Source organism: Vulpes vulpes, chromosome 2 (assembly GCF_048418805.1).
Source record: "Vulpes vulpes isolate BD-2025 chromosome 2, VulVul3, whole genome shotgun sequence".
Taxonomy (NCBI): Eukaryota; Metazoa; Chordata; class Mammalia; order Carnivora; family Canidae; genus Vulpes; species Vulpes vulpes.
Genome location: NC_132781.1, coordinates 58,250,108 through 58,274,566, shown reverse-complemented (window position 1 = coordinate 58,274,566; position 24,459 = coordinate 58,250,108). Strand labels below are relative to the sequence as shown.

General features: G+C 38.5%; 1 protein-coding gene and 1 long non-coding RNA gene across 2 annotated transcripts in view; one reads left to right on the top strand and one right to left on the bottom strand.

The window, feature by feature from the left end:
- NR6A1 (nuclear receptor subfamily 6 group A member 1) overlaps positions 1-24,459 on the bottom strand; it is a 219,242-nt gene that overhangs the window by 95,215 nt on the left and 99,568 nt on the right. The window lies entirely within an intron of this gene.
- Positions 12,395-24,459, top strand: part of LOC112927867 (uncharacterized) — a 47,408-nt gene continuing 35,343 nt past the window's right edge. Inside the window, exon 1 of the long non-coding RNA XR_003236646.2 lies at positions 12,395-12,789. This is a non-coding gene — a long non-coding RNA (uncharacterized lncRNA). The remainder of the gene's footprint in view (positions 12,790-24,459) is intronic.

Sequence of the window (24,459 nt, the reverse complement as noted above, 5' to 3'; positions counted from 1 at the left end):
GTTTTATTTATATTATCATTTCATACTGAAATGAGCCCTATGGTGCAAGTTTTACTTTATTATAGATATTGAAAGTGAAGCACACAATGCCTAGGTAGTTTAAGTTTACACAACTAGGAAGCGGTAGAGCCAGGATTTAAATGCAAGAATTGTGACTCCAGAGCACATATTATTAGAGATACAGAGGTGTGAATTAAAGAAGTAGTGAAATAACAATAATAGGGTCTAATAACGGACTAGCATTCATTGCCCACTCAACATTGTGCCAGGCCCTGTGTTAAGCACTTTACGTGTAAGCTATCACTGAATTCCAAAAACCTGTGAATTCCAAAAACCTGTAAAAATAATTTTACAGGTGAAGCAATAGACTTAATGAAGTTAGGTTACTTGCTCAAGGTCTCACAGCTAGTTACCAATAGAACCAGATCTCACATTTAGCCCTTTCAATGTGTAAAGCAATTACCCATTTTTTTTTAAATGCACAAATACAATATACACACAGTATCTTAAGTAAAATGTCTCCAGACACTACCAAACAAATTCCAGTTGAGAACTATTTGTCATAGTTTCTGATACGTAAAGTGGTAAGTAAATATAAGCTTTAAAAAATGGTTGCAGGGAAGGAAAGGAGGAGAAGGTGGTCACATAAGGATGAAAGCATACATATAAAAGACAAAGACTGAGATGACCAAATTGGCTGGCTGACTGGATATGGAGGCCATGAAAAAGGTGGTAGCAGAGGTGACCACAGCTTTAATTCAATGTGATTTATGCCACCAAAAGAAATAAGAACAAAAGGAGAGGGGGATCCCTGGTGGCGCAGCAGTTTGGCGCCTGCCTTTGGCCCAGGGCGCAATCCTGGAGACCCGGGATCGAATCCCACGTCGGGCTCCCTGCATGGAGCCTGCTTCTCCCTCTGCCTGTGTCTCTGCCTCTCTCTCTCTCTCTCTCTCTGTGTGACTATCATGAATAAATAAATAAAATCTTAAAAAAAAAAAAAAACAAAAACAAAAGGAGAACATGCAGGTTTGAGGAACCAGAGGGGCATGCAAATATCTGAAAGGCATTAAGAATTCTGGCCCAGGGGCACCTGGGTGGCTCAGTGCATTAAGCGTCCACCCTTGATTTTGGCTCATGTCATGATCTCAGGTCGAAAGACTGAGCCCCACATCAGGCTCCACACTGGGCATGGAGCCTATTTAAGATTCTCTCCCTCTCCCTCTGCCCCCCAAGCCTCCACCTCACACAAGTCTGTGTGTGCACATGTGTGCTCTTTCTCTCTCTCAAAAAAAAAGAATTCTGATCTGTAGTCAATGAGAAGGGTCAGTGCAGGTCTATGTATCAAATATCAAAATCACTCTATGTCTCTAGTTTTATCTAATAGTTCCAAAGTGAGTACTAATCACATGCCTTAACTGCAAAGCTCTCAGGATAAACTTAAAAGACATGTTTGACAATGACTATATATTGCCTTTAAGATCAGAAAAAAAGATATTCTATCTTCAGAAAGAATTACACTGTAATTCTTCCAAAGGGAAAAAAAAAAGCAAGTAAGACAAAAAATCACTATAGATTTGTACAGATTGGACTCTCTTTTAGTTTTCCATCCTTTTGCTAGACAACTGAAAAATAGGTTATGTACCAATAATTTTGAAGATTAAACCAATTTCTGAGCTTTTAATATGTGCCACATATTTTAAGACACTAGTGAAAGAAAAAGAAATGGAATTCAAACTGATGCGTGTTCACATTCCAGCTGCATGATACCTTTAGGAGAAGCCAGATCTAACTCTATAGTCCCCAGGTCATTCCCAGCCCCCCGTGCAGTTCCTGCAGCTTTTGCCAAGCCACCTGAGCAAACAAGACTATATCCGTGCTCCTCACCTGCTATGGAGTCTGTATCAAAGCCTCTCAAAACACCAGCCAAAACAGATAGGCATTGGAGCTCATCTGAGGCATCTACACATACAATAACTGTACTCAGGATTTTCCAAAAATATTCTGTTCTGTGGTCTCCACAAACCAATGCTTTCTAAATTCCAATATTCAGGAATTCAAAATAAATCTCTTAAAATAAAAAGTTCACTTGAATCATGATACATTTGTCAAAACCCACAGAATGTAAAAACATCAAGAGTGAATCCTAATATAAACTATGAATTTTGGGTGGTAATATTGGGTCAATGTAGGGTCACTGACTATAACAAATGTATTACACCAGTGTGTGGAATATTAATGAGAAGAGGTTGTGGGAAAGGGTTTATGGGAATTCACTGTACTGCTCAGTTTTGCTATAAACCTAAAACCCTAAAATTGCTCTCAAAAAAGTCTATTTAAAAGTTAAAAAAAAAAAAAAAAAAGGGATGCCTAGGTGGCTCAGCAGTTGAGCGTCTGCCTTTAGCTCAGGGCCTGAACCCAGGATCCGGGATCAAGTCCCAGATTGGGTTCCCTGTGAGGAGCCTGCTTCTCCTTCTGCCTATGTCTCTGCCTCTCTCTCTCTCCCTCCCCCTCGCCTCTCTCTGTGTCTCTCATGAATAAATAAATAAATCTTTAAAAAAATCCTTATAGGAGATCTGTTGTCACAATTTGGGATTCAGAAAATGTGATCCTTGTAGCTGTGCAGCATTACGCTGACTGGGAATGGCTAAAGAAAGTTTTAAGTTGGGATCCCTGGGTGGCGCAGCAGTTTGGCGCCTGCCTTTGGCCCAGGGCGCGATCCTGGAGACCCGGGATCGAATCCCACATCGGGCTCCCGGTGCATGGAGCCTGCTTCTCCCTCTGCCTATGTCTCTGCCCCTCTCTCTCTCTCTCTCTCTCTGTGACTATCATTAAAAAGAAAAAAAGAAAGTTTTAAGTTATGATAATAGAAACTTCCAAAACTGAAAAACAAAGAGAAAAAGACTGAAGCAAACAAACAAAAAAGAATATCCAAGAACTGTGGGACAACAACAAAAGGTAGAACATAAATGCAGTGGGACTACTAGAAGGAAAAGAGAGAAAGGAACAGAAGCAATATTTAAAGCAGTAATGACTGAGAATTTCCACAAATTAATGTCAGGTACCAAACTACAGATCTAAGAAGCTCAGACAACACCAAGCAGGATAAGTGCAAAAACAAACAAACAAAACCCCCCCTAGGGTATTATATTCAAACTTAAAAAATTAAAGATAAAGAAAAAATCTTGAGTGAAGCCAGAGGGAAGAAACATCTTTTTTTTTTTTTTTTTTTAAAGATTTTATTTATTCATCATAGGCACAGAGAGAGAGGCAGAGACACAGGCAGAGGGAGAAGCAGGCTCCATGCAGGGAGCTCGACTAGGGACTCGATCCCGCCCTGGGCCAAAGGCAGGCGCTAAACCGCTGAGCCACCCAGGGATCCCCGGGAAGAAACATCTTATTGATGAACAAATAAAAATAAGAATTACATCTGAATTAACCTCAGAGGAATGCCTGGATAGCTCAGTGGTTGAGTGCCTGCCTTTGGCTCAAGGTGTGATCCTGGACTCCCAGAAGAGTCCACACTGGGCTCCCTGCATGGAGCCTGCCTCTCCCTCTGCCTGTGTCTCTGCCTCTCTCTGTCTCTCATGAATAAATAAATAAAATCTTTAAAAAAATGAATTAACCTCAGAGCCATGCAAGCAAGAAGGGAATAGAGTGAGATGCTTAAAAGTGCTGAGAGAAATAAATCCCTCAACCTAGAATTCTCTATCCTGTAAAATTACCCTTCAAAAGTGAAAGAAAAATAAAGACTTTCTCAGACGAACAAAAAGGAGCTGATTTGTTGCCTGTAGACCTGCCCAGCAAGAAATGTTAAAAGCTCTTCAGAGAGAAAGAAAATACAGGTCAGAAACTCAGATCTATGTAAAGAAAGTAAGAACATTGGAAAATGAATAGTGAAGGTGAAATAAAAACTTGTTTTTATTTTCTCTCTCTTTTTTTTTAAGATTTTATTTACAGATAACAGGGGTCAATATTGTGAAGATGCCAGTTCTTCCCACCTTGATTCATAAATTAACATAATCCCAACCAAAACCCCATAAAGGGGTGCCAGGGTGGCTCAGTCGGTTGAGCGTCCAATTCTTGGTTTGGGCTCAGGTCATGATCTCATGAAGGTCTGAGCCCTGCATCAGGCTCTGCACTTAGCAGGAAAGTCTGCTTGGGGAAAGTCTGCTTGGGGATTTTCTCCCTCTGCTCCTTCCTCCACTCTTTCTCTCTAAAATAGGTAAAGAAGAGGATCCCTGGGTGGCTCAGCGGTTTAATGCCTGCTTTCGGCCCAGGGCATAATCCTCGAGTCCCGGGACTGAGTCCCATATCGGACTCCCTGCATGGAGCCTGCTTCTTCCTCTGCCTGTGTCTCTGCCTCTCTCTCTCTCTCTCTCTGTCTCTCTCATGAATAAATAAATAAAATCTTTAAAAAATAGGTCAAGAAATCTTAAAGAAAAAAAACCCAGCAAAGTATTTTGTGGGTATTGACAAACTGATTCTAAAGTTGATAAAGAAATGCAAAAGACCCAGAATAGCCAACACTACCAATATTGAAGAAGAACAAAGTCAGAAGACAGCATTATCTGATTTCAAGAATTACTGCAAAGATCCAGTAATTAAGACAGTGTGATACTGGGAAAAAAATAGACAAATAGATAATGGAACAGAAGAGAAAGTCCAAAAACAGACCAACATAATATATATATTTATACATATATATATTTATATGTATTTATACATATATATATATATTTATACATATATACATAACATATGAGAGACAGAGAGAGAGAGGCAGAGACACAGGCAGAGGGAGAAGCAGGCTCCCTGTGAGGAGCCTGATGTGGGACTTGATTCCGGGACTCCAGGATCACGCCCTGGGCCAAAGGCAGGCATTAAACCGCTGGGATTAGTGCCCTGGGAGCCACCCAGGGATCTCACAGCAGTTTTATTCATAACTGCCAAAACCTGGAAGTAATCAAGATGGTTTTTAGTAGGTAAATGGATAAGCTGGTATATCTAGACAATGGAATATTATCCATTGCTAAAAATAATAAGCTATCAAGCCATAAAAAGACATGGAAAAAAACTTAAATGCTTATCAGTAAATGAAAAAAGCCAATCAAAAAAAGTCACACACTTACTGTATGATTCCAAATGTATGGCATTTGGAAAAGACAAAACTATGGAGTCAGTAAAAATATTAGTGGTTGCCAGTTGTTAGGAGGGAGGGAGGAATGAAAAGGCAGAACACAGAGCATTTTTAAGGCAATGAAACAATTTTGCACAATACTGCAATGGTAACACGTGTCATCAAATATCTGTCAAAATCCACAGAATGTACAACACCAAGATTGAACCCTAAAGTAAACTATGGATTTTGGGTGATAATGATGTGTCAGTCAGTATAGGTTTGTCAGTTCATTTTTTTTAAGATTTTATTCATTTACTCATGAGAGACACAGATAGAGAGTGAGGCAGAGACAGAGGCAGAGGGAGAAGAAGCAGGCTCCATGCTGGGAGCCCAATGTGGGACTCCATCCCAGGTCTCCAAGATCACACCCTGGGCCCAAGGCAGGCGCCAAACTGCTGAGCCACCCAGGGATCCCAGGTTTGTCAGTTCTAACAACTGTAGCACTCTGGTGCTTGATGTTGACATGGGTAAGGGTATGCACATTGGGGACAGAGGGTATATAAGAACTCTGTACTTTACATTCAATTTTGAAATGAATCCAAAACTGCTCTAAAGAATAAAATGTACTAAATACTTATGAAAGAAAAAAAAATACCAATTTTCTAAGTTTTCAAGTATTAGTTAATTGCCTTTACAAGCCTAGAGAAAAATGAGGTCACAATTTTTACCAAGAAGAAAACTATTCAGAAATGTGTAAGTTAAAAAAGACTTCCTAAAAATTGCTTAGTATCTGCCATCTTACTCAATGGGCACTTGTGATTTTAATGGAAATGGTGAACATGTAACCTTTTACAAAGTGTGTTTATTTTGGTGTTATGTATCTCCTGGACAAGATCTTTATATAAAAGGTTAACAGAGCTGCTCAGGGAGGCCTAGTAGAAGGCAATACAAATGGAAGTCAGACCAAAGTGGTCTCAGTGGTTCATGTTATAATCAGCTCCTGAAGATTTTGATGGCCTGAATTTTTTTAGAGGAGGGAGAGGTAGAGGGAGACAGAGAATGAGAATCTTAAGCAGGCTATACATCTGCTTAAGCATATACCTCTTAAGCAGGCTATATACCTGCTTATACAACACGCAGCCCAAGGCAGGGCTTGATCTCAGGTTCACACCTCTGAGATCACAACCCTGAGATTATGACTTGAGCTGAAATCAAAAGTTGGATGCTTAACCAACTGAACCACTCAGGCACACCGTGATGGCCTGGATTTTAAATGATAAAGTTACCATAACGCCACTCTGAAAGAGTCTGTTCTAGGAGATAAAATCACTACCAACATTCTCTGAACCCTGGCAATGCCCCTGAGAGAAAATGGAAGTGCTTTAGTGAAGACAGTAAATAGATAAGAAAAAGCGAGAGCTTTGAGCACCTGGGTAGCTCAGTTGATTAGTTTAAGCCTCTGCCTTTGGCTAAGGTCATGAGCCCGGGACCCTGGGATGGAGCCCTACATCAGCCTTACATCTCCTGAAGCCTGCTTCTTCCCCTGCTTGTGCTGTCAAATAAATAAATAAAATATTTTAAAAAAGAAAGAAAGAGAGAAAAGAGAGAGGGTTCTGGAGCCATAAAAACAAAACCCATAAAAAAATCTGATTTAGATTACTGGTTCTACCTTCTGAATCTTGAAAAAGTTACTTATCCTCTCCAAACTTCAGTTTCCTCATTTATATAAAAGAGAAAATGGGCAGCGAGGGGTGGGGGTCTGGGGTTAGGGTACCTGGGTAGCTCAGTGGACTAAGCATATGCTTGGCTCAGGTCATGATCTTGGGGTCCTGGGATAGGCTCTGGTCTGTCTTTGGCTCAGGTCGTGATCCCAGGGTCCTAGGATCAAGTCCTGCATCGTGCTCCTCCAGGGAGCCTGCTTCTCCCTCTGCCCATGTCTCTGCCTCTCTCTGTGTGTCTCTCATGAATAAATAAATTAAAATTCTTTTTAAAAAATCTTTTTTTTTTTTAAAGAGTAAATGGCAATACCAATTTAATAAGAACATTGTAAGAATTCAAAGTAACAGTTTTACAAAGCACCTACCATGGGGTTTGGCCCATGGTGGTTCTTGCCTCTTTTTGCCTTATCTACTTTGCCATCTTTACCCTAATGTGATCTGTGGGAAGACAAAATGGAAGAGAAAAAAATGGGCCTTCAGATATATATATATCTGAGGAAATTATCCAAAACCCTTGGCTTTAATTATACAGTCAAATGATTAACAGTGGGTCACAGTCTCTTTTTCACAAAAAAATGAGCATATTCCTGCAGCCATTGGAGAAGTGGTTTATGGCCTGTGCCTGAAATCCAATCCTGCCCATGTTATGTTACTTTATCCTTTTCCCGAGCAGACACTAGCACCTGACTATTTTTGCCTACTCAAGAAATAAGGAGATCCAGAAGCTTTGAAGAGCCAATCTAATTTAAGCCCAAAAAGGAAAAACAAAACAATGTCTAAGTCATGGCAGAAAAAGGAGAAAAAAACAACTCTGCTGGTTAATAATGGAAACCAGAAGATTAAACAACTGTTTTTCATTGAAAAGCCCCTGCATGAAGACTAAAAGCTAGCAAGGTAAACCCCACATTGCACAGGAGTAAGAAAGCAGCTCTATTCCTACACTATTAGTTTTCATAGACTTCCATCTTATGACATAACTTTTCATTTCCAAAGTCTTGGAATATCTTGTCTACATGGTCTCATTCGCTTGGAGCTCTAACTTAGCTCTAAGGTGAAGGGTATGATTTTTAAAGTTCAGGTATTGTAGAGTTCCGGTACCAGCCTCAGTTACTACCTGACTGGGATTCTTAAGAATCATTTCTTCTGGGGATCCCTGGGTGACTCAGCAGTTTAGCACCTGCCTTTGGCCCAGGGCGTGATCCTGGAGTCCTAGGATTGAGTCCCACATCCAGCTTCCTGCATGGGGCCTGCTTCTCCCTCTGCCTGCGTCTCTGCCTCTCTCCCTCTCTGTGTCTCTCATGAATAAATTTTTTAAAAAACTAAAAAAATAAAATAAAATCATTTCTTCTCTGCAAAACAGGGAACATAGCATTCCCCTCACAAAACTGTTGTGAGAATTAAAAACCCATGTCAGAAGTGCCTAGAGTACAGTGCATGGCTCATAGTAGACAGAAGTCATTAATTTCCTTTCCTTCTCCCTTCGATACAGCCTTGTGCTCTAGGGAGAAAGGAGGGCACGATTTTTCCTTTCCACAAAATTAACCAGTACCACAGCCAGGTCAGAGAGAGCAGGGTTGAACTCAAACTCTAGATATCTTTTCCCATATATGAGTCCTGACTCCAAGTCACACTGTAACACGCCACTTTTGAAAGCCATACTCTCACATTCAGAAGCTAGGTCTTACCATAGCTATTATTTTAAGAACCATGGTTAGCTCAGGGCTAGACTGCATAATGAGATACAAATGCTTTGGGAATCTATGGGTTCCCAGCATAACTAATGAGTACTATCAACTGTATTCTTTCCAACATATGGACAGATCAGATCAAAGGAAGACCATTTTTGCTCCTTCCTGTAGCCTCTATTTTGGGAAATTTACATTTTATGTAATCATTATTAAAGGTTATTTGTGGTTTGTTGTTGTTGTTCAGTTTCATTAAAGGTTAGCATCACTAGGGAAGCTATATAATGTAGTAGGACAAATAAGGGCTTTGGAATCAAGCTTTGATTCAAGTCCTAGCTTTGCCACTTGCTTGCTATGTGACACTGGACAAATCATAACTTCTCAGAGTTTCAGTTTGCTCATCTATATACTATTTTTCAAAGTTCAGGTTGCCCCTTCTGTGGGTTGTAAAACCAAGTTAGTGGCTTGCAAGTAACATTTCTTTTAAAGTAAAAAAATAAAAGAAAAATATCTTTATTATACTATATGTAATAAAGACAAGTACTATTTCATGAAATTGGTTTCAGGTACATATTTATTGATATGTAGATATATACACACAAACATGTGTATAATAAATTGCAACATAAAATCTTTCTTACAGTGGGTAATAGTAAATAAAACCTGAAAGCCACTGACCTATAAAATGAGACTATAAGGTGGGGAATGTTATCTTCTATATTTTTCAGAGTATTTGAGAAGTTGAAAAAAAGTGGGCCAAATATTAGCAAATAACCTTATTAGAATCAGAACCTCTGGATACAACCTTATTTAAAAATACTGAGAAAGTTCCTTTTAACTGGTCAATTTCAGATTATTTTCTTCACAGCATGCTTTTACTTCATTTTACTTTAACCTATTTTTTGTTTTCTCACTAGAATAAGTTCCATAAGAATGTTTTGTTTTGTTCTTGAGCTCTCTTTAGCACCTAGATTCTACTCACCTACATACATATAATACATATACACCATAAACATATGGTATATGGATACCTATCTGCCAAATGAAAAATGAAGAACTTGGATAAATTCATTCTAGTGCATTCTATTTAATGGCACTTTCAAAATAACATAAGAAAGAATCTGCATACAAAGGAATATCTGTGAATCGAGTTCAACAAGGAGTTGTTCGGCTAAAAATCTATAAAAGGTCCAAGTTACTAGTATGTTGAGCTTTCCTCTGAGTATCTACTCATGAATTACATCTACATAAGGCTGTAGCTTCTGATACCCAGTGAAAGAATATTTGACTTGGAATCAATGCTTAGGCTAAACCCCACTGATCATCACCTATGAAATCTGCCCCTAGCAGTATGGATCTGGAGCTGAAAGAGACAAGGGTTCAAATCCTCATTATATCTTTTATATGCTGTGAGACCTTAGGCAAGCTCCCTTATCTGTTAAATGAAGGTAATGGGGCTTGTACCACAGGGTTATTTTGAAGATCAAATAAGCTTATGTATATAAAATACCTGTCACAGTGTCCGGTACATAATAAAACCCAGTAAAAATTAACATTTATTATTATTTCATTCATTTATGTTTTTTCCAACTAATAGTAATGTCTACTTTGTTATTTTGTGTCTATACTGGGGCACAGGCACAATTCAAGAATTAGCTGCAATCCCTGCCCACGAACCAACAGTGTAACAGGAAAGATAAACCCATAAAAAGTAAGTATAAAAGAACTAGTAGGAGGGTAGTATGTATTATCTCATCCAGGAAGGCTGAAATGAATCTGCTCCTCTCTTGCAAACCTAGTATTAGGGCCTGGTTTGTGTCTAGAGTTGATAGGTATATCAAAACCCTTCCAATTTATAAAATGGAATGGCTTCTAAGATGGGTCAGAGCAGCTCTGTAAAGATGCCCTCACAAGACTGTAAGAAGAATGGTCAAAATGCCTTAACAGCCAAAAGGTAGAAGCAACTAGTGTCCATTGACAGATGAAAGGATAAATAAAATGTGATATATGTGTGTGTGTGTGTGTGTATACACACACAATATATATATATATACACACACACACATATATATATACACACACACATACATACATACAGTGGAATATTATTCAGCCTTTAAGAGGAAGGAAATTCTGACACCTGCAATAACATGGATGAGCATAGTAGACATTATGCAAAGTGAAGTAAGGCAGTCACAAAAAGACTGTATGATTCTGCTTATATGAAGTATTTTGAGTAGTCAAATCCATAGAGACGGAAAGTAGAAACATGGTTGCCAGGAGCTGGGGGGAAGGAGGAAGTTAAGTGTTATATAAAGAGTTTCAATTGGGGAAAAAGATGAAAAAGTTCTGGTGACAGATGATGATAATGGTACAACAATGTGAATATACTTAATACTATACAACTATAAAGTTAAAAACAGTTAAAATGGTAAATGTTATGTATATTTTACAATTTAAAAAAGAATAATTTTCCTATGAGTTATAGAAAGAGAGCATGCACCCCGTTCTCTGACTTTGATCATTCTTTTTTTTTTTTTTTTACAGATTTTATTTATTTATTCATGAGAGACACAGAGAGAGGCAGAGACACAGGCAGAGGGAGAAGCAGGCTCCCTGCAGGGAGCCCAATGCAGGACTCAATCCCCGGACTCCAGGATCATGCCCTGGGCCTAAGGCAGGCGCCAAACCGCTGAGCCACCCAGGGATCCCCCCCACTTTGATCATTCTTATATTTAGTAGCATTTCAAGCCAGCTTTCCCCAGGTTAACACACGACAAGAAATCTGGGGCAATCCTCAAACATAGGACCCTATGTAATGTAGTCAACATCTAAGAAATCACAACTACCCAAACATCTAAACTCAAAATTTACAGAATACATAGCTGCTATACAGTGACTACAGGTTTATTTCTACAAGTGTAAGAAACAAAAAAATACATCAAAGTATTTGTATGTCTAAAAGTCAGATTAGGATTATATAAATTCATTCCTAACTGGCCCATGTGAAGTGGATTTCATATATAAGTACCAATGTCTCATAATACTTCACTGCCTGAAATTAAAAAAAAAAAAAGTGTTAATTTTCATTAAACAAAGCAACTTTTATATACTAAACGAGAATGTCACAACTGACAGTACTGTATAATGACCTGGTTTCCTAGTGGCCCAGAAAGATGGGAAAAAAATCCCAATGACCCTAGTTCAGAAAGAGAGTAGATTCTGGCTATCTTGCATGATTAAAGGCTATGCTGCAGCCCAGGCGGGTCTACACTTTGGTAGCTTCCCTCCAGCAGTCCCCTATGTGACTAAGGACTGGAATAAGAGTGACAGCTTCACAAAGAGGATCATAGGAGATAAAGCTCCTTCCTAGTATAGTATGTTCAAAGACTCCAAAACCCAAAACTTAACTTCTCTGCTATCCATCCATCCAATTTTCGGTAAGACCAATTTATATCATCTAGGAAGTCAAATGCCACCTTTATTTTTACCTTACCAAACCCTAGAATAAAGGCCAGGGTGTGGTGTGGACACGAGCCCTTGGTCAGGATCACACTTCTATCAGCAAATAATTGGTTTAAGTTAGAGCCAAGTTCATCAACAATAAGATGACAGGGTTCAGGCAAAGTTGGCTGCCTTCTTGCATTTCAGAAAGACTAGCATTGCTCCTGACACTAGTACATAGGTGTAAAGCAACCTCTGGGTAGGTAATGCCACCAAACAAAAGCAACACCTTCAAAGTCTCTCTCAGTAACTAGAGGCAGCCAGACACTCAAACTGCCAGTCCTGAATTACGGCCTCTGAATGGTGAGGGCTTCACATTTCACTGATCAGGGCACAGCCCAATCAGAAGACAAACCCCTGCACTGCCAGGGACCAGCAAATCCGCTTTCTTCCAGAGTGCACATGACTGAATGTGCTTCTGTCCATCATCTGGGTCATATATAGTTCAATGCGAGCTGAGCAGACAGGGCTGCAAGGAAATCTGGCGCAGTTCAATACCTCGTCTAGCCTGGGTTCCAGTATTTAATTTTTTTACTGACAAACTCATTTCTCTACCGGGACAGGATGCTGTGCTGGCTGGAAGTTCCATTTCTACAGCAAGAATCCTATCTGGAAACACAGAAGTTGTCCTCTAGCCACAGCAGCTCGAACTTTTTTGATTGTTGTTGCTGCTTTCTCCCATCACCCCTACCCCCTTTTGACAAAGATCCAACTGTAAAAAGTCTTACGTAACAGTTCAGGACTACTTCGGTTCTTTTACTGGGTAAGCACTTTCATTTTTTTTTAAACTAAAAACCATTTTAACATTGAATCTGTTGAGAAGCTTAACTAAAATCTTTTAAGTAATTTGTGTAGTGAAATACTGTCAGTGGAGTTTTTTAGACTCATTTCTGCACGTGCTCCTTTGTTCTCAGAACAGAAGCTTTTTATACACACCCCATAACGCAGCTGGAGAGTTATGAAGTCAGTTATTATAAGGAACACAAAGGTTGTTTTGCATTCTTTGCCTTAGATAATTAATTTCGTATTTGTTTTCTTAAAACAGAGTAGTTTAAAAAAGGCAGAAATTCACAAAAGAATAAACTGTTGGAGAAAAAAGTTTGAAGTTTTTACCACCTTTTCTATCTGTAGTTTTGTGTGGCCAAACACTTGCGCTGCCTGGGGCGGTGGGGGTAGTGGCAAGCGTAGACAGAGAGGAACTAAGCCAGACATGGACAAAGGCATGAGCCAAACCAGACAGTCCTGGCCGTTCGATAGGCCAGCAGTGGGTGAGACAGGTCAGCCAGCTGCAGGGGCAGGAAGGGGGGGAAAGGGGCATGGATGTGTGAGGTGTTCATGCATGCGATCGTGACTAGATTCTGAAACTGCCAGCCATTTTCCCAGCTATGCTTTGTGCAATCTGAAGGAATGCATCTCCTCTGAAGCAGTCTTGCCAGAGCCCAATGATAGAAGTGTGATAAATACCACAACATATGGAATCAGAAAATACTGGGATCTGGGGTGGGCAAGAGGGAATGCAGAGGGTGTGGAAATTTTTTAGTGATCTGGAATGTGTTGAGTGACAGGAAGTGCCCCAAGCTCCCCCCCCCCCAACTCTTCTCAGTCGCGCCTGCTTTTGTCTAACTCTTGTAATCTACACACTACTGCTTACAAAGCTGTCTGAGTTTAAGACAAAAAGAAACATAAAAGGCTCTCCGTTCCATAGTACCTGCGATATGGAAGGAGTGCAAAAAAAGCAGGGCCCTTCTATCTATCCTATCGACATTTTTTCAGGTATACAAGACAAAGATAAAATAATAACATTCAAAGGATAAATGAGAATTATAACTTAGAGTCTGGCTTCCAAATCTGATTTTTAAAAAAATCCTGATTCTGCTATACTTATAAATGTTAAAACTGGTTCCTAATTTGAATAAGGCTTGTTTGGTTAATATGCTGCATTTGAAGTTGTTTCTTTTTCTTTGTATAAATTTGGACTTTTGGGGGAAAATGCAGATAAGTAAAATGCACTAAATATATATATATATATATATATATTTTTTTTTTTTTCCCTTCATTGGTTAAAAAGCATTTTAAAGGGTTGGTTTCCTAGAAAAAACAGCTCTTTCTTTCTCATTTTTGTATGAATACTATAAAGAGAACTTTATGCCGTAATTAATGTAAGGTAGAAAACTTTTAACAGAAAATAATACAGTGTTCTAGGTGAAAAACAACTTAGCATTTCCCTAAACTTCCATATTATCAACAGAAACACTAAAACTTGGGAGAAAAGTAGCCAAATAACTGAATGGTTAACCCTGCTTTTAGAGGATAAAATGGAAAATTAAGTGTGAATAAAATGATACTTGGGAATGTTTCTACCTCCTACCACAAAGGATGTTAGTGGTCAGCCTAGGAGTTAATCTTTCCAATGTGGCTCTGAGCCTTCATGCCGAGCAGACATTATTCACATGACGATTCGAAAAGTCCATTCATATATCTCACTACCTGGATTTGAATAGAAACCAGACAGCAATTCTTTAGTTCCAGCCACCATTCGCCCCACTGGACAATAGCGATTTGTTAGCACAGAGTCACAGGCTGTGGGACACAAAGCTTGGAGCTGCAGAAAGATGGGGGATTCAGAGAACAGGAAATTACAGGCCCGATGCACTCCTGGCAGCTCTGAGAATACAAAAAAAAAAAAAAAAAAAAAGGCAACACAGAGATGCCATGTTTAAGACCTACTTCTAGCTTTTTTAACCACCTCCAATGTCATAAAAGCTCTATTGTTGGAGTACATAAAGTCACGAGTCCCATGTGCTCTCTTTTCTCACTATAGGGAACTTCATTCAATGCCCTGGCACAGTTAGAAAAATCAAAAGCATCCAAAGTTTATTAGTTGTAAGCTTTGATAGAAAGGAGAAGAATATTTTACAAATAAAATGTCAGAGAAAAAATATGCTTAGTGACACAACTGACATATAATAAAAATAGTATCTTTTACAAATTATTTCACAAGACCAAAATGAAACCAAATGTTCCAAGACTCCAGGGAAGCAAATTTTTCTTTAAAATATATGAAATCTGTAATTTAATAAAAAGTTTCTTCAGAAGATATATATCAATTTAAAAACTAATCTTACACAGAACATTTCTGAGTTCTGAGTTGGATTTTGCAAAACAAAGAACTAAAATCAATGCCCTAAGGACTTATTTTGGCATATTAGAATGGAAAACTTTATTTTCTTTTGTTGGTTATCAAATTATTGTAGTTCTCTGGCTAAATTTAGAAATTGCCTCTACTTCTCTCTCTTTAGAATCAAAAAATAAAATTAATGGAATTCTAGGTGAGGGGAGAGACCTAATTCTCTAATCTTAATCAATGAGCACAGGCTCCTGTCCAGACCCTCATGGTGCAACCTGAGCACCACACACCAGAATGGTGTCCATTTCAACAGGAGACCCTACACAAGGAAGTTGTAAATGGTTTTGTTCTTCTAGCTTTCTTCTGCGATCCATTAGCAGATCCAAATCCTAAATGATATCATACCGGAAATATTCATTAAATGAGATCATGAATGATCAAAAGGTGCTTTGGAAACACAAATTATTCTACTCTGTTTGGTCCCATGGCTTTAAGACGAACGCCTGCTAAATTTAATGCTGCTGGAAAACAAATCAGCAACTTTTAAACTACCAATTACTGGATCTCTTCAAATTCTATCATTACCCACTAAACACAAGCATTAGTTACAACCTCAAGCTGTGTTGCTGTCCAATACATTAGCCACCAGCTCTATGGGCTATTTTTATTTGAATTAAAATTAATCAAAATTAAATAAAATATTCATTTTTTAAAAAGATTTATTTATTTATTCGGGGGGGGGGGGGGCAGAGACACAGGCAGAGGGAGAAGCAGGCTCCATGCAGGAAGCCCGACGTGGGACTCGATCCTGGGTCTCCAAGATCACGCCCTGGGCTGCAGGTGGCGCTAAACCGCTGAGCCACCTGGGCTGCCACCAAAAATTCATTTCTTCAGTCACACTAGCCACGTTTCATACACTCAACAGCCCCGTGTAACTACATACTGGACAACACAGATACAGGATATTTCTATCAAAAAGTACTACTGGACAGCAACGATCTAGACTATGCTCAATCCACAACACCTATCTTCAACTATATATCCAGCTGGACATGAAAGAAATTTATTTCTAAGTAAAAAATATAATGACAAGTATAACAAGGCAGCCAGCACCATGATACCTGAGGTATGTCTAAAAAAGCATTTTGAAACCAAAGGTTTCTTTTTTTCTTGGTCCATAATAAAGAGGTTATGAAGAACATTAAGGCAGTAGAGGCAGACAAGAGTGGCCAAAGTAATTAAAATGTTCCAGAATAGTACTTATTAATAAAAAGTTCTTCCTAGAGGGCACCTAAGTGGCTCAGTCAGTTAAGCATCTAACCCTTGATATCAGCTCAGGTCTTTTTTTTTTTTTTTTTTTTATGTATGATAGTCACAGAGAGAGAGAGAGAGAGAGAGAGAGAGAGAGAGAGAGGCAGAGACACAGGCAGAGGGAGAAGCAGGCTCCATGCACCGGGAGCCCGACGTGGGATTCGATCCTGGGTCTCCAGGATCGCGCCCTGGGCCAAAGGCAGGCGCCAAACCGCTGCGCCACCCAGGGATCCCTCAGCTCAGGTCTTGATCTCAGGGTTGAGTTCAAGCCCCATATTGGACAGCTTGGAGTATACTTAAAAACAAAAAATAAAAATTAAGGGCAAAAAGTTCTTCCTAAACATATGAAGCAAATAATTCCATGGTCTCCTTTACATTACTGTCATGGACAAATGAAACAGCAAAGAACAAGGGGCTTGAAGTCAGTCAGACCTGGGTTTGATTACCAGTATCTACCCTACTAGCTAGAAAATAATAGGCAAATTAATCCACCTCTCTGAGATTTAGTATCCTTCTCTACAAAATGGATAAATAGCCAACCTGCATGATATATGGAAGGACTCACAATGAAGTACATAGAGCATCCAGAGTAAGGTGCTAGGCATGTAGTGGGAATTTTAAAAAGGGTACCTATTATTTATTATTATATTTCCCCCCCTAAATCTTCATAATGTGACTCCCTATAGATAGACAGATACTATTAAACACACGAAGCAAACTATTATAAACAGGTATCCTAAAATACGCTGGCCACTCAGTAAATCAACTGGAATAAAATGGAAATATTTGTATGCCAGACAGCTTTCCCCAGCCAAAATATGACAATGCTGCTCCATGTATCCTGGCTTTTTTACTACAACAATCTCATGTCTTACTTGGCTCAAATAACAAGCATGGTCCCTGTGTGTTCAGAGTCTTGTATTTACCTAGGCTTAGGTTTTATATAGAAGGAGTATTCTATAGCTAAAAAGTAAACTCTACCAAGGGATGCATACATTGTTAGGTGAATATTAAAAAATGGCTTCCAAATAGGGAACCTGGGATGTCTATTCAAGAAAATGGAAAAAGGGGATGCATGGGTGGCTCAGCAGTTAAGTGTCTGCCTTTGGCTCAGGGTACAGGGGCCTGGGGATCGAGTCCCACATGGGGCTTCCTGTGAGAAGCCTGCTTCTCCCTCTGCCTAGGTCTCTGCCTCCTCTCTTTCGTGTGTGTCTAAAATATTTTAAAAAAACAAGACAGGAAATGGAAAAGGTTATTTTAGAAATGCAATGATAACCTCATTCTCCCTTGCTGAAATGACTAAAGCACAGAGAAAAACTGTAGATAGAAATCTTTTTTTCAAGTATTAAACTGAGGCTTTTTTTCAAGGAATATTTTTTAAAAAGATTTTATTTATTTATTCATGAGAGACACAGAGACAGAGAGGCAGAGACACAGGCAGAGAGAGAAGCAGGCTCCATGCAGGGAGCCTGATGTGGGACTCGATCCCAGGACTCCAGGACTACCCCCTGGGCCAAAGGCAGATGCTTAAGTCTGAACCATCCAGGGATCCCCTTCAAAGAATATTTAAATAACTCAGTATAATAATAATGAACTGGTAAAACATCTGATGCCTTATTGCCTCTAATTATTGTGAACTAGGTATCTGGTCAAGACCTGATGTAATGAGTGGTGTCTCTCCAAGGCTTTTGTGGTTTAAAAAAAAAAAAAAAAATCCAAGTGATTCCATCATGACCATGTCTTACCTTTCAAATCTACCACCAAATAAATTGGACATGACAAACATGGATATGAAGTTCCTAAATTCTGATGTCATTCTCAATATATCCTATGCCTGCTAAGATGCAAGAATCATGTCAAGTGAACATGGGTAGGTCGGAATCCTAGCTCTGATACTTATTTACTACAGGATCCTAAATAAGTCAATTCCTCTCTTTGTCTCAGACTCTTCATGGATAAGATATGAATATTAAACCCTTCCTGCCAATCGTTTTAAAGCTCAAGGATCATACATAAAATATCTTGAACATCCTGGCACATGGAAACCACTCATAAAAATGTCAATTCTGTGAACACATAGTAAGGTCCTGAGATCCAGTTCATTGTCTGGCTCTTCCCAAACATGAATGGAAGTAGAAGGGCTCTAGGCTGATTTATAGCACAGGCCATTATCGGTTTAAATTTTAATTAGAATATAGGATGCCCAGGTAGCTTAGCGATTATGCGTCTGCCTTTGGCTCAGGGCATGATTCTGGAGTCCTGGGATCCACACTGGGCTCCCTGCATGGAGCCTGCTTTTCCCTCTGCCTGTGTCTCTGCCTCTCTATCTCTCTGTATCTCTCATGAATAAACAAAATATTTTTAAAAATAAATTTTAATTAAAATAAGCATGAAGATAAAAGCTGTTAACACTGCACAAAGAATTTCAAGTCCCAGAAACAAATATTAGGGGCTTACTAATAATATTACCTTATTATAATAATAATTACTAATTATAATATAATATTATATTATATTACATATAATATAATAATATTACTAATAATAATGTCTCAGTTAAGCATCCAACTGTAGGTTTCGGCTCAGGTCATAATCTCAGGTTTGTGAGATTGTGCCCTGCATTGGTTCCAGGTTTAGTGCAGAGTTTGCTTAATAGTCTCTCTCTCCCTCTACCTCTGCCTCTCCTCGCCCCTGCATTCTCTCTAAAATAAACAAATCTTTTTTAAAAAAGAAACATAAATAATAAAATGGTTGAATAAATACAAGATAACTATCTGGAACCTCAGATTTTAATATTATAAGATATAATTTAATATTGATACTAATTTGATGATATTAAATACATAAGAAACATTTTCTTAAATTAAGAAATAATACTTCTTTTTGAAATAAGATTTCCACTCATCCTTCTTGGTGATTAAAACAAAAATATGGAAGTTCTAAACTACTGCCTCTCATTGAGAAAACAGTCTCCTGCAGGTAAGGGAAAGAAAATTCATATCTTTTTAAAATCAAAGGCATAAAAAGATTTCCTGGGTAATCCTACTACATCTGTAGACTCATTTTAAAGTTGAAAATAATCCAGTTGAACTAGAAACAGTAGGTGTTTCTTAATGCCAAATAAAAATGTTGGACATGACACATCACCTTTAGAGTACAGAGTAGTAGATTAAGAAGAAGGAGAAGAAAAACAAGAACAAGAACTATAAGGGAGATAGTGAGGTATAGTTAAGACATCTGAAAAGGTAGATTTACCTCCCAGAAATGGGCTGGATTAGATAGAGGATATCAAATCTCACCTGAGCCATTATCAAGCTAGGTGACTTTTAAAAAGTCATCTCTAAGTCCTTGTTATGAGTAGCGGGGAAAAAAAAAACCAAAAACAAAAAAACACCAAACCAGGAGCACCTGGGTGGCTCAGTGGTTGAGAGTCTGCCTTCTGCTCAGGTCATGATCCTGGGATCCTATGATCCTAGGATCCTGGGATGGAGTCCCGCATCAGGCTCCCCAAGGGAACCTGCTTCTCCCTCTGCCTATGTCTCTGCCTCTGTGTCTCTCTCATGAATAAATAAATAAAATCTTTTAAAAATTAAAAAAAAATTCATACTAGAGGCTAATGGATAGATAGTACTTAGAGGTGAGAAATTTATACTTACAAGAGTGTATTCAAATTCAGTCTAGCAAAGCCTCATTACCATAAAAGGTTTTATAAGATTGCTTAAAGCAGATAGATAAGACAGACAAGAAAGATAGCTAAATAAAGATAGATAAGATAAATTGGACTGCAAAGCTTTCCATGGACGCCATTAACATACACAAAGAAATAACAAAAAGTAACCAAAGGGAAAGTTCTTTAGCAGGCAGTGTTTTTGAGTTCTTACTAAATGCTGATCAACAGAGCCTTCTTTTTCTAGTCATTCATCTAACAAATATTAACCTCCCAATATGTATCATACACAGTGTTAGACCTAGGTTGAGTGAGGAACAAAATAGATATATTAGCTGCCCTTGTGAGGCTGACTATAAACTAAGAAGACCATGGCTAGAAGCTCTATCATTTAAAAAGTGGCAGGGATCTAAGAAACTTTGAGAATGAATCCAGTGATTTTTGGGAAAGTGCCCAGCCATCTGTTGAAGCTGAACTAACACAGTCCATAAGAACAGGAAGAATGCACTCTCAGCTCTGTTTGATTCAAGTGAAGAGTTACATTAAACTACAAGATCCTATTGGTTTTTAAACCATTAAGGAAATGAAATACCTTGAAACACACAGGCTGGTTTAAAATGACCATTACTCAGATCTGTGGTAAACCATATCTCATGCAAAAACTGTCTCCTTTTAATGGATGATTAAGAACAAGATAATTTCTGCAGGGGAGACAGTAAAAGGGTATAGGCAAGACATTCCAGGAGATCATGATACACTGGAGCATTAAATATGATATATATTGCCTTCACCCCTTTCCCTAATATTATGTTTGTAACATTTACCATTCCTTCAATGGCACGTGCTTTGACCATCATGATTACATAGCTAGTGTACTCAGAGTACTCAACCCATGACTCAGCTAGTGTTTAGCAACCAAGAATATTTGAGACATGCACAATAAATATGAAGAGAAGATAAGGCTAGAGTCACAACTAGGCTTCTGTAATCATTCATCTTAAAAACTAGAACCACTTATGCTTACAAAGAACCTAAATATTAACCTTTCTTCTAATTGGAATTTAGTATTCACTGTCACAGACCTATAAAAAGAAGTTGCTGTTTCCAATGAAATAAAGTATATCCACATACCACAATGGTAGAATGTTATTTCCACAAAACCTGAGGTTCCAGAGTTCCAATCCGGAAATTCCCAATCTAGTCTCTTGTTATTTACAGAACCTGAGTTTCTACCTACATTTTTTTCATTGGTAAAGATTTGGTATCATGTGTCTTTTGCTTTTTCTTTGTTCAATATCAAAACAAAGTCATGTGAAAAAGAGATCTGGTAGATGTACTCAAAACAAATTAGGAAAGCTATATTAAAAAAGAGGATCCAAATCTTATCATCTGTTATTATGACCCAGATTTTGGTATAAGTACCTCCACTTGGCTAATAGCATTATATTTTGTCAAGTTCATTTCTCTATATAAATTCTGTATTACTAGAAAAGAACAATTTCTTTTGCTTGGCCACTCACTTAGAAGCTTCTAGGTATACAGCTCATTCATTTGAAGGATATATGTTGAGTGGTTAGTACATGACAACTCCTGTTCTAGGAACTAGATACACACTAGGAAACAAGACAAAAGTCCTATCCTTGGGCACTGTAGTCACAGACTTGAATCTAGTCTCAGCTTGAGCACTTGCTGACTGTGCGACCCTAGACAAATCTCTCTCTGAACCACAGGTACCTCCCTCTACAGGGGAAAAAGGGGAAAGTAATACAACTTTCACAGAGCTGTTGTGAAAGTTATGTTTGTCAGTGTCTGATTTAGTGCCTAAAACACCAAAGATGCTTGACAAATAGTAGCTACAGTTTTACAAATAGATATTACTATTATTCATCCTGCTTTAATATTCATCTTTTTGAGAATAACCCTAGTTTTTTAAAATAACAGGTTTCAAAGGCTTAAATGTATCTAAAATCTTTGTTAACAGCTAAGCAGAATAAGCCATTTATAGATGAAATACTACTTCTGATTATTAAAGAGCTCCTGGCTGCATATGCTAAACACAAGATAGCAAAAGTATAGAAGAAAAATACTTTGAAGCTGGCATATAGTGAAGTTGATTCACTATATCTATAGTGAAATGAGGGTCACAGATTTCAAAGGGTAAGACACTTTATCACTAGTAGTATTACTACTTCAGCTAATTTAATCAGAAATTGTATAGAAGAAACATATTTAAAAGACTCAGAATCTAAAAAAAAAAAAAAAAGACTCAGAATCTTGGGGTGTCTGAGTGGGTCAGTAGGTTAAGCATCTGCCTTCAGCTGAGATCATGATCCCAGAGTCCTAGGATCAAGCCTTGTGTCAAGCTCCCTGATCAGCTGAGAGTCTGCTCCTGCCTCTCCTCTGCATGCTGCTCCCCCGTGCTTATGCTCTCTGTCAAATAAATAAATAAAATCTTAAAAAAAAAAAATCACGATCTCAAGTTTACCACAGCCATCAAAAAAGGCAAAGAAAGCATGTCTTTCCTCTAAAGATTATTACAAAAGTCTCATAAAGAAACTTCTCTGAAGGCAAATTCCTAGCTGACTGCAGTGATATACTTTATAAAATAACTTATTTTTCATCTTATAAAAACAGTATGTTTACTGCAGGTAGACTGGGAAGCATAAAAACTATGAACCTAAAAGTCATTCATAATCTATCTACAGAAAACCATTGTCAATATTTAGTAAATGCCTTCTAGTCTTATTTTGTAGTTATTTAACATATTAGTGATTTTTTAAAGACACTAGTAGTTTTTCTGTCATTATACATGTGATCTATATAAAAATCTACATAATAAAGAAAAAGGAAATGAAAACTTGTCATCCACAATTCTACCCACAGAGAAAATCCTTATTAAATTTTTTTTTAATTTTTATTTATTTATGATAGTCACACAGAGAGAGAGAGAGAGGCAGAGGCATAGGCAGAGGGAGGAGCAGGCTCCATGCACCGGGAGCCCGACATGGGATTCGATCCTGGGTCTCCAGGATCGTGCCCCGGGCCAAAGGCAGGCTCCAAACCGCTGCGCCACCCAGGGATCCCAGAAAATCCTTATTAATATATTGATATAGCTCATATGAAATGAAATCAATTCTCTATAGTTTTCTGATTCTGATTTGTTCACATGTAAGTATTTGTATGAAGTCATTAAAATGACTTTGTAGAGAAGCCTGGGTGGCTCAGTGGTTAAGCGTCTGCCTTTGGCTCAGGGCGTGATCCCAGAGTCCCAGGATCAGGTCCCACATTGGGATCCCGGCATGGAGCCTGCTTCTCCCTCTGCCTGTCTCTCTCTCTCTCTCATGAATAAATAAATAAATACTTTTAAAAATAAAATAAAATGACTTTTTAGATATCCAGGTAGCTTCCACTTATTCTTTATCATAAATTCTGTAGCAAACATTTTTTTTTCTAAGGGATCCCTGAGTGGCTCAGCAGTTTAGTGTCTGCCTTCGGCCCAGTGCATGATCTTGGGAGTCCCGGGATTGAACCCAATATCGGGCTCCTTGCATGGAACCTGCTTCTCCCACTGCCTGTGTCTCTGTCTCTCTGTGTCTCTCATGAATAAACAAAATCTTAAAAAAAAATGTGTTTTGGTTTTTTTTTTTTAAAGATTTTATTTATTTACTCATGAGAGATGCAGAGAGAGAGAGAAAAAAAAAGAGGCAGAGACACAGGCAGAGGGAGAAGCAGGCTCCATGCAGGAAGCCTGATGTGGGACGTGATCCTGGGATGCCAGGATCATGCCTTGGGCCAAAGGCAGGCACTAAACTGCTGAGCCACTCAGGCGTCCCTGTAGCAAACATATTTATACAAATATCACCATCCACATTTCTGATTTTTTTTTTTGGTCTAATTTACACTCTTGCCAACAGAGACTGATACCACTTGTCTCACCCTGAGCTCACAAATACTGAGAATGTGCTATACATAGTTAGCTGCCACCCAAATACAATAAAGTTTGTTCAATGATGAAAAGAAAGGTTTTTTAAGATTTATAATTTATTTTGAGTGAGAGAAAGTGCATGCTTGAGTGGCGGAAGGGGTAAAGGGAGTGGGAGAGAGAGAGAGAGAGAGAGAGAGAGAGAGAGAGAGAGAATGAATCTCCAGCAGACTCCCCACTGAGCAAGGAGCCCAATTCAGAGCTTGATCTCAAGACCTTGAGATCATGACCCAAGCTGAAGTCAGCTGCTTAACCGACTGAACCACCCAGGTGCCCCAAGAGAAGAGTTTTATTTTTATTTTTATTTTTAAAGATTCATTTATTTATTCATGACAGAGACACACAG